Raw genomic sequence first — 10300 nt, 5'->3', positions numbered from 1 at the left:
AACAACGTACCAGCGAGGCCGTGGTATCCCACGAGCTGGTGGTTCTCGACGAGCTGGTGGTGCCGGACGACGTGGTCGTGGGGGAAGAGGAGGTGGTCCCCAGCAAGGGGGGCGTTGAGGCTCCTACTGATGATGTTGCTGCTGATATGGCAGGTGGCATGCATGAGACGGACATGCCTTCTTACAGCCTTGGAATTTATCGCACTCCAGTGCCATCGCAGGTGACCCCATCGGGTCAGTTATTGATCACGGGCTCGGATATTCAAGGAGTGGATTGGGGTAGATACTTTCCAGGACCGTCTACCACTGTTGAGGATCGACCGACCCGAGAATTTTATAGTGGGCGCCGACTGAGTTATGGCTCCACATCACATGCGCAGGTATGAGTTTATTAGTATTGAATTTGAATTTGTGTTAGCTGTAACTTATTTCTTTTCTTTAACTTTATTAATAATTTCCTTTTTAAGGCTTCATGCGATGCAGCGACAAATGACTACATTCAGGATCTAGAGACGATGATGGTAAGACAATATAAATTGTTGTGAATTGTTATGTAGTTTTCTATACTAAGTTTCATATTATTATGTAGCCTTCTACTGGAGCTGACAGCACCACCGATACATGTCATCCTGCGCTGCATCCAGCTATAAAGAGACGACTTGATGATGATGATCCTGATAGCGTACCCGGGCGGGAGGGGATGCGCCTCAGGCCAGCGGCTGCATTGAGACACACCGGATGCGGGACACATTGACATGGTGTAAATAATATTTTTGTATACATTAACAATATTATTTAATCGAATATGCGCATTACTTTTTTTAGTTCTCCATTCGTTTGATAGTTTCATAAAATAAAATTTAGTACAACACAAGCACTTAAACTTAACTTCTACTTCAATTAAAATAAAATTTAGTACAACACACAAGGAAAACATTACTACAGTACAAACACAATCACAAACACAAATATAGCAGGCCAACATAATAAAAATACATGAAATATGAAAAATACACTAAACACATACATGTCAATGTTTAGCCCCGGATGCTATTTATTCTCCGCTCCAACCACTTAAATCGTTCTTCCAGTTGTTCTTTTTCTTCTTCTACTTCTTTCAGTTTCGCGTTCACCTCCGCAAGTTCCAGTTTATATTTTTTTTCGATCCTTTTGTGCTTCACAATTCCATTGTGTTTTCCATTTTTCTTCTCCCACCTCCTTCAGGTTCGCCCTCAAGTCCGCAATAATTCTATTGCTTTCTTTTTCATGTTCCTGTTGTCTTAAACACATATTATGAAGAAACTGGAGTTGTTCTCTGTAACATTCCTGATAACATGGTTCATCAACACATTCTTGAAAATCACAAATAGGTTCGCCGGTAACCTTGTAAAACTGGTTCATACAGTGCCAGTAGCGGCGTCCAACTTCACCACCTTCCCAACAATTTTGCATCAAGCATGCCTTTCCACAGTTGCACTTTGGTGGACGAAGAGGTTGGGCCATTTGTGTAATATTTGCTTTTAGTAAAAAAAACCTTACCTTTAATAAAATATTTACTTTTAGTAAATTTTGAGCACACAACATAACTACAATGAACCCGTTATTTATAGGCGAGACAACACCCACATAACGTACTATCTAATGGCGCTATACTTTGCGTGTTAAATATCATGATGTTGACGTCTACTTTATGTCAGTTGATCGGCTTTTTCAGTTCGACAAGACAACACACACATAACGGACAATCTAATGGTGCTATACTTTGCGTGTTAAATATCATGATGTTGACAAGACAACTTTATGTCAGCTGGTCAGCTTTTTCAGTTCGACAAGACAACACACACATAACGGACTATCTAATGGCGCTATACTTTGCGTGTTAAATATCATGATGTTGACAAGACAATTTTATGTCAGCTGGTCAGCTTTTTCAGTTCGACAAGACAACACACACATAACAGACTATCTAATGACGCTATACTATGCGTGTTAAATATCATGATGTTGACAAGACAACTTTATGTCAGCTGGTCAGCTTTTTCAGTTCGACAAGACAACACACACATAATAAATATACAGATAATTTTATTAAATTATTATTTAAATAGGTAAAATGGGAAAGTACAAATAATAGTTAACAAGCATAATTTTATTTCATAAATCTTGCAACATAGATATAACAACTAATTATTACAACATCAACTCATGGGTAGTTAGGTACACTAGAAGAACACCCACCACGAGCTTGATTAGTTTTGCCACCCAAACCAGCTGAAGGACATTTACGACGGTCATGTCCTGTTTGCGAGCATATACTACATTTGCGCGCATAAACGGTGTCACTAACATCCATTTGGTTCCGTATACGTGTTCTCTTCTGCACCTGTCTTTTATGCAAATAGGACTTGTTACACACCATTTTAAAGGGTTCCGGAGGCCAATAATGCTCAGCACCCACTGGCTGCAACTGACCACTATATGTGTTTAGGTACTTGAAAACACTATATTGTTGATCAACATAGTTGGTCTCCGCATAACCAACACGTTGAAAACACTTGATGGCATGTGAGCAAGGCATGTGGTAGATGGACCATTTCCCACAGGAGCATAACCTTACAGATTCATTTACAGTATGTACATTATTACCCCGATTATTATGGATAGTGGTGCGAACATCAAAAACACCTCTTTCATTATCATACTGCAAAAATGAATGCCAATGTGCTCGCCGTCTGTATTTCTCAAATCTCTTCATAGGCACTGGCATAAATTCAACACCCTCTCCATCAATTCCGTTGCAGCTGCAGACCGTTGAACAAACCTCTCCGCCATCTGCTTGAACGACATCCGCACCATGGTTGTGACGGGCAATCCTCTTGCCGACTTCAATAACCCGTTGAAGGACTTTGACACGTTTGTAGTAAGAATTCCCCATCGTCTGCCACCATCCGCATGCAACGTCCACTTTTCAGGGTCATGTCGCATTAACCAACGATAGGCTGCCTCGTCTTCTTGCCTGATAGAATCCATATGCCTCCAGAATTTATGTTGTTGGTGGTCTGTTGCTGCCATCCACATCAAATCATGTAGATCCTTGTTGGGATGTGCCTTCTGGAAATTGGCCTTAAAGTGCCTCACACAGTAACGGTGGTATGCATAAGGTTCTTGCCATGCAGGCAAGTTCTCCACAGAACTTAATATACCACCGTGCCGATCAGATATTAGACAAATACCTGAACGCTGTTTGACAACGTGCTCTTTCATGTGGTTCAAAAATAGCGTCCACGTCTCTGTGCTTTCATTGGCACAAACAGAAAAAGCTAGAGGAAATATCTGTCCATTAGCATCTACTGCCACAGTTATCAATAGCTTGATATCGTACTTTCCATAGACATGAGTTTCGTCTATGGATATTACTGGCCGGCAATGCGAAAAACCATCAAATGTTGGCTTAAACGCCCAGAACACGTAATTGAATATGTATTCCGGTGTTCCCGGACTCTGCTCAAGCTACCATTCAACAACTGTCTCGGGGTTAAAGTGCTGCAATGCGGCCATGTACTTTGGTAGATATGCAAATGACTTATCCCAATTACCGTAGACAATTTCAAACGCTCGTTTGCGCCCGAGAAATGCCTTTCTTTTCGTAATAGTATGGCCATATTCCTGGTGGACCGATGTAATGCACTCTTTGATTGTATACCTTATGGACGCTTCGATATGCGGAATAAGTACAAGAGAAATCAAGTCAATATCCAAGTTGAAGTGATTTCCGTTGAATGTGTCCATTTCGCATGTGTGGGTGGGAATGTATTTACCCACTTTCCACATACCTGTCTTCTTCTTGGTCGCACGCAACATCCAATTACATGGCCAAAACCACCTGTGGCAAACAACCTTGTATACCATCGGACTTGACTCCCATACCTGCATCTCACGACACTCTTTTACGTTGTGCATTTTATAAGCCCTGCTTAAGCGCGTTTTATCAGGAAAAAGCATCCCCTTTGCAAGCACCGTTGGTCTAGACTCATCCCACATTGCTGTCCGAATTTCATCAAAATCCCTTGTTAGAACTTCCACATCCGGCACGGTTGGCAAGTTATAAATGTAAGGAATCTCCCTTGAATGAAACGGCACTTCAGACTCATACACTCTTCGTCTAGGGGGTTCTCTCTTCAAATCAGGTCCTTCCTTCTCATCCTGCTCATCACCATCCTCACGAAAAAGGGTGTCTCGTCTCCGGATTCATCGGCATTGTTATCGTAATCACTGTTCTGTTCCTCACTCTGTGCATCTGCCAGATCCCGATGTAATACGTCATTTTCGGTCAATTGAGTGAGTACGGGTGGTTCAACTTGCTCGTTTTCACTGCACAACCAACAAAAATATAAGCTACTAAATTAATAAATGATTTCCATATGGCTCTATCACTTCACTTACAAGTCGTAATGTGATTAAATTTCATGATGGGCGTTTTCAATTAAGTGATGACTACCGGATGGGCCACTTGTAAAATTCATATCCGGCCGATACCCCCTATTAAATATATGAGCGTTAATACAAATTCAATACGCCAAAAATATACATAATTAACACAAATGAAAATTGAAGTTTACCACTCGTCTTGTGAATTATGGAAAACAGGGTATAAATTATTTTCTCGCTGCTCATTCGCCGGTGGTGATAAGTTTAAGTCAAGGAAAACTCTTTCATCCGAAACATGTCCGGCAAAAACTGCTCCATAATAACCACCCGATGACTGGGGATTATCTCTACTATGCACAACCTCGTTTTTTGGAACGTCTTCGACCTTCACGTACATCTCCAACATTGTGATTACAAGAAATTCCCGGCATTCGTCCGGAGTCCTCAGAAAATCACTCAAAGTTTCATCATCGTCGATGTTAAACTCCGAGTAAAAAGCAACCCCTTGCGGAGTGACGGAATACAGATATCTTCTGGTTACTTTAAGTATCACTGAACGTTTCCTCACACTCAGTTTTTTGCATAACAACGATATCAATTTATCGTACTCTATTGTAAGTGGCAATTTAACATGACACTGAGCAGGTAAACTGTAGCCCACAGAGTTATTCTCCATCACAACCTCACCCCCCAATATAATGAAACTCTTATTCTACGCTCTTCAGACATAATAAAAAATGCTGGAGAATTTAAGAACAATAAACGTTTCAACAAGAGGTAACAAATTTTTTGAATGAATTTCTATACAATTCTAACATCTTTATATAGGAAATGGCTAGCCGGAGATTTTTTTTATATAGGTATAACGCCCAAAAGGTTGACATTATACACTTTTGAATTATTGAAGTCACGAATTATTGGTGGGGCCAGGAAATCTATGTATAGCGCCACTATACCTGGCGCTATACATTAATGCTGTATATATAACGCCAGATATTGTGGCGCTATACCTGACCATGTCAGCTTTAATAGTATAGCGCCACAATACCTGGCGCTATACCTTGACGGTTCCGTTACTGTTAGTATATAGCGCCAGGTATTATGGCGCTATACATAAAAATATCATTTTATTTTTTTACCACCTATTTGTGTAGTTTGAGTAAAAAAAAACCACATTTTCACTTGGCCAACGAAAAAAAAGTACTACTTTGGCAAAGTTATTGTGTCCTGGTAACGAGGGAAAAAAAAGAAAGATATGCAGGCGTTCCATATTCGACGTTAAATTGTTTACCGCAATCTACGGTCCCCGCGTATCCAAACCGATAAATGTCTCCCAAGCCGTTTCATCTTAGACCGTCAATTTATTCCACTACCTCAATAAATTACGTTTATCGGGCTTCTCATTTCCATGTCGTCATCTCAACTGTTCATTTCTCTGGCCATCTCTGTTTTATCCAGATCCTCTTAATCTCTTCTCTTTTCCGGATTTCATATTCAGATTTGAGTAGATCGTTTTCCGATCTATCATTTGATTATGGATTCGATTTGTTCCTGTGGTATGCTCGTTCATCGAGATCGACCAGGGGAACGATGTTTCTGTTGTTCGATCTTCGTCCCCGTTGCCGGTGGCGAAGCAAAGATTCCATATTTAAGTCGGCTGGATCTCATGCGCTTGGTAGAGGATCGAGGAAGGTAAAGATTCATCCGGACTTTTCTAATCTCTAATTTTCTGATGAATCCCGTAGCTACCAGAGATCTTGCTTTGTTCTGAATTGCAGATCTGTTTCTTGATGAAGAACAATATATGTTTCTTCGGATTTACGGTGATTCCGTTGTTTGCGGCGATGCTATTTGGATGGTTGCACGCTTTGACTGTCGAGAAATGGACATCAGCGGCGTTGAGAATGATTGCCATAACTTAATTTATTGTCTATATGAACTATAAGATGTGGATTATAGGGATGCATCTGTACTTGCAGATCAAAGGTAAAACTGTGAGTATCAGCGAGGTCTTGTTGTTGTTAATTCGACCTTTGCCATGATGGGTGCGCTCTCATGGCAGGTCAAGTACCTAATAAAAATTCTACTTTTTCGTGTTGGAGAGGAGATGGTACGGGGATTTTTACCCGGCTCTCCTCTCTGTTTGTCTTGTTTTCTCCTCCCTCCCTTTCTCTGGATCCGTCCCAAACTTCATGACAAACCGGTCAATTAACTCGTGCATTCAATTAACACAACGACGGTCAAGCAAATGGTTATTGGTTCAACTGCAGCACTCCCTTAAGAGGTACAATCCGAAATTGCCTTTTACATAGGCGTTAGCAATTTGTCTCTGACGCAACGCTCTTCTAAAGGTACAATTCCAACTCTATTCATTAAAATTACATTTGTGCTTGGCCTAATAGCAGTCTGTTTTTCAGATTAATTAGCTCACGGAAACGTCCCAGTCTTGATAGATAAGATAACATCTCAAGTTCCTGTTTTCAAATGTAATGTGAGAATTCGATTCTTAGTTTAACTAATCTTATAAATATATTATCACTTCTGTTAAACCGTCTCAATCAAACTTTAAAACTTGATGTTTTATTATTCTGGTTAGACATACCAATCGGATCATTTGCAGTTTTGGCTAGTATGAATATTTCATTCATTTAGTTACTCTTGTTCACCCATTTTAGTCATGTATTTGTAGAGTCGCATGAATATCTCATTCAGGACATTGTATATTGTTTTGGGAGTACTTTGTGAACATTTTTCCAGGATTTGATTTTCAAAAGTTAGATTTAGCCTGATTGATGACTGATTGGACACAAGGTGTCTGTTACAACAATGATGAAGTCTTATTTCAGTGGTGTGATGAATGATTTGACCCAGTAATGAAAGCTTTGCTTGCCTTAAATATTTCTCCTGTTGCTTCTCCATGACCTGCCAAATGTCAAACGATTGTAACTGACATGGTCTTACATCAAAAGTATAGAGGCTTACTATTGGTTCTATCCTGAGGAGTCGAAAATCTAAATGTGGTATTTTTGGACTCAAAAGACCGAAATAAGTAAAAAAAAATTAAGTGACCAAATTATATAAAACGTAGTTTTAAAGCGTGCTTTACTTTAAAGTCCAAAGTGGATGTTAAGGTAAAGCCTGTTTTAAAATCGCGTTTTATATAAAACGCTTTTACGAAATATGCTTTACCTGAAGTTGATTAGACATTTATATAAAGCGTGGTTTAATAAAGCGCTATATATAAAATGCCTTAATAAATCACGCTTTTCATTTCCAAATACCCGTCCCCTTCCCTTTCCCCATGTGCAAAAAGAAGCTCCCCCCTAATTTTTAAATCGATCTAGCGGTCACCCACTCTCCGTATTAACGACCCAAAAATATAAGTGGACCTTACCCATCCTATAAAAAGTAAAGAGTGTAGGTTCCACATCCTAGCTATGGCTTTCTTTTGCTGTGGTTGCTCGTTTCGGACTAATCTTCAATTCTTCAACTCTCCAAAAAATGTAAATTCAAGGTATTCCGATTTAGTTTTTTGTGGAAACTCGTATAAAAATGCATATTAGTTGTTTTAAATGTGTTTTATGTTGTTTTGTGTTTTTTTTTTGCGATTAAACTATGTATGTTATTTTTATCCGGACTTAAATATTGACTTATAAAAAGCGTATGACAAAATTCCTAGAGAAATTCTCTGGAGATGCTTGGAGACAAAAGGTGTGGTGATTCCCTATATTATGGCGATTATGGACATGTATGATAGGGCAAAGACTTGAGTTAGGACAGTAAGAGGTGATTCTGAGCATTTTCTGGTTGAAATGGGGTTACACCAAGGCTCTGCGCTTAGTTCGTTCTTATTTGCCTTGGTGATGGATGCATTAACAAACCATATTCAAGGGGAGGTGTCGTGGTGCATGCTATTTGCGAATGACATAGTTCTGATTGATGAGTCACGAGCAGGGGTTAACGGGAGACTAGAAGTTTGGAGACAGACTTTTGAGTCTAAAGATTTCAAGTTGACCAGAACGAAGACGGAATACCTGGAGTGTAGGTTCAGCACTGAGCCAGGGGAAGTGGGTGTGGATGTGAGGCTTGAATCACAAGTTATCCCAAGTAGAGGTAGTTTCAAGTACCTTGGTTCGGTTATTCACGGGAGATGGGAGATCGATGAGGATGTCGCACACCATATTGGGATAGGATGGATGAAGTGTAGGTTCATCTGGAGTTGTGTGACAAGAGAGTGCCAACGGTACTCAAAAGTAAGTTCTATAAAGCGGTGGTTAGACCGGCGATGATGTATGGGGCTAAGTGTTGGCCTGTTAAGAACTCACATATCCAAAAGATGAAAGTAGCAGAAATGAGGATGTTGAGGTGGATGTGCGGGCACACTAGGATGGATAAGATTAGAAATGATGATATTCGGGAGAAGATGCACGTGGCTCTCATTGATGACAAGATGCGGGAAGCGAGACTTAGATGGTTCGGACATGTACAGAGGATAAGCCTGGATGCTCCAGTAAGGAGGTGTGAGCGACTGGTTGTGGAGGGCACGAGAAGAGGTAGATGACGGCCTAAGAAGTATTGGGGAGAAGTGATCAGACAGGATATGACGAGGTTTCAGATTTTTGAGGACATGACACTTGATAGTAAGTTATGGAGGTCGAGTATTACGGTTGTAGGCTAAGAGGTAGCTGAGTCTTGCGTTATCTTGTACTGTTGTGAGTCGAGTCTGGTAGGGTTTTTGTCTGAAATAACTAGGGGCGTTGCAGTGTCTTACTAGCCATTATTTTTGTTTTGCATTTTTCCTTCTGCATTTTATGTTCCTATTTTTCCTATGATCTCTGTGGTGAAACTAATATTCTCTCATTTTTGTTTTTTTTATTATCTTGAGCTGAGGGTCTTTCGGAAACAGTCTCTCTACTCTTTTGGGGTTGGGGTAAGGTCTGCGTACATACTACCCTCCCCAGACCTCACTTGTGGAATTTTACTGGGTCGTTGTTATTAATATTAATGTGCTAAAAAATATGTAAAAATTTAGAAATTATTATTATTTATTAAAATAAAGGTTAATAAATTACTTTTTACTGTTATATATATATATTTTTGTGATTAAATGTATTTGCTGTTTTTATCTAGTTATTATTTATTTGTTTAAAGATTAGTAATATCGTGCCCTTTTAGCGTTGTAAAATGTAGTGCTCTTTTAGCTCGGCATAATCTCCCTTTGTGCAGGGATATCTTGGATTTGTTGAAGGGCGCAAAGGTATCAGATGTGTTGCATATACTAACATTTTTTGTTGTTACTTAATAGTCATTTGGATGCCATACAACGACGCACTGATAGATGGCTCGCTCGCATATTGCTTGGTAGGCAGACTTATGTGGGTCTTTTTTGTCTCGTTGATGTGCCTTGATATTGTGGGGCATTACGTCATCGGACGGCTACATCGTAGTTTTGCCGTCCGTAGCTCGTACTGATATCGCCCACCTCATAGAGCATATATTTCTAGCGGGATGATCGTTCTAGGGTGGACCAGGCATATCTGGCATGACTAGAGGAGTAGATCAATATTTGGGACCGGCGATCTGATTTTGCCCCCCCTCACCTAGTTGGTAGGATACTGAGCTTGATTATATGGGTTGGTATCGAGACGTTACCTGACTTTTCGTCGGGAATCCCACTTATCGAGCTGGCCGTTAATACGAGCTGCGGATGACCAAACTGGCGAAGTACCTGCTCGGTGGTGTGATGCTCCACAATATCAAGGCAGATCAACGGGACGGAAGAGCCCCACATAAGTTTGCTGGTCGAGTAATAAGCGGGCAAGCCAGAAATCAGCACGTCGCTGTATGTCGTCCATATGACTATTAAGTAACA

The 10300-nt window shown here is 40.3% G+C and overlaps 1 long non-coding RNA gene across 1 annotated transcript; it reads left to right on the top strand.

Moving 5' to 3' along the window:
- Positions 1 to 5648: 5648 nt before the first annotated feature.
- On the top strand, positions 5649 to 7421 carry LOC104221751 (uncharacterized). Its single transcript, XR_011403771.1, has 2 exons — positions 5649 to 6120; positions 6207 to 7421. It is a non-coding gene; the product is annotated as an uncharacterized lncRNA (long non-coding RNA).
- The last annotated feature ends 2879 nt before the right edge of the window (positions 7422 to 10300 follow it).

The sequence above is a fragment of the Nicotiana sylvestris genome, chromosome 11 (assembly GCF_000393655.2).
Source record: "Nicotiana sylvestris chromosome 11, ASM39365v2, whole genome shotgun sequence".
NCBI lineage: Eukaryota > Viridiplantae > Streptophyta > Magnoliopsida > Solanales > Solanaceae > Nicotiana > Nicotiana sylvestris.
Note: the sequence above shows the minus strand (reverse complement) of the source record. Positions and strands in the feature narration are given on the sequence as shown.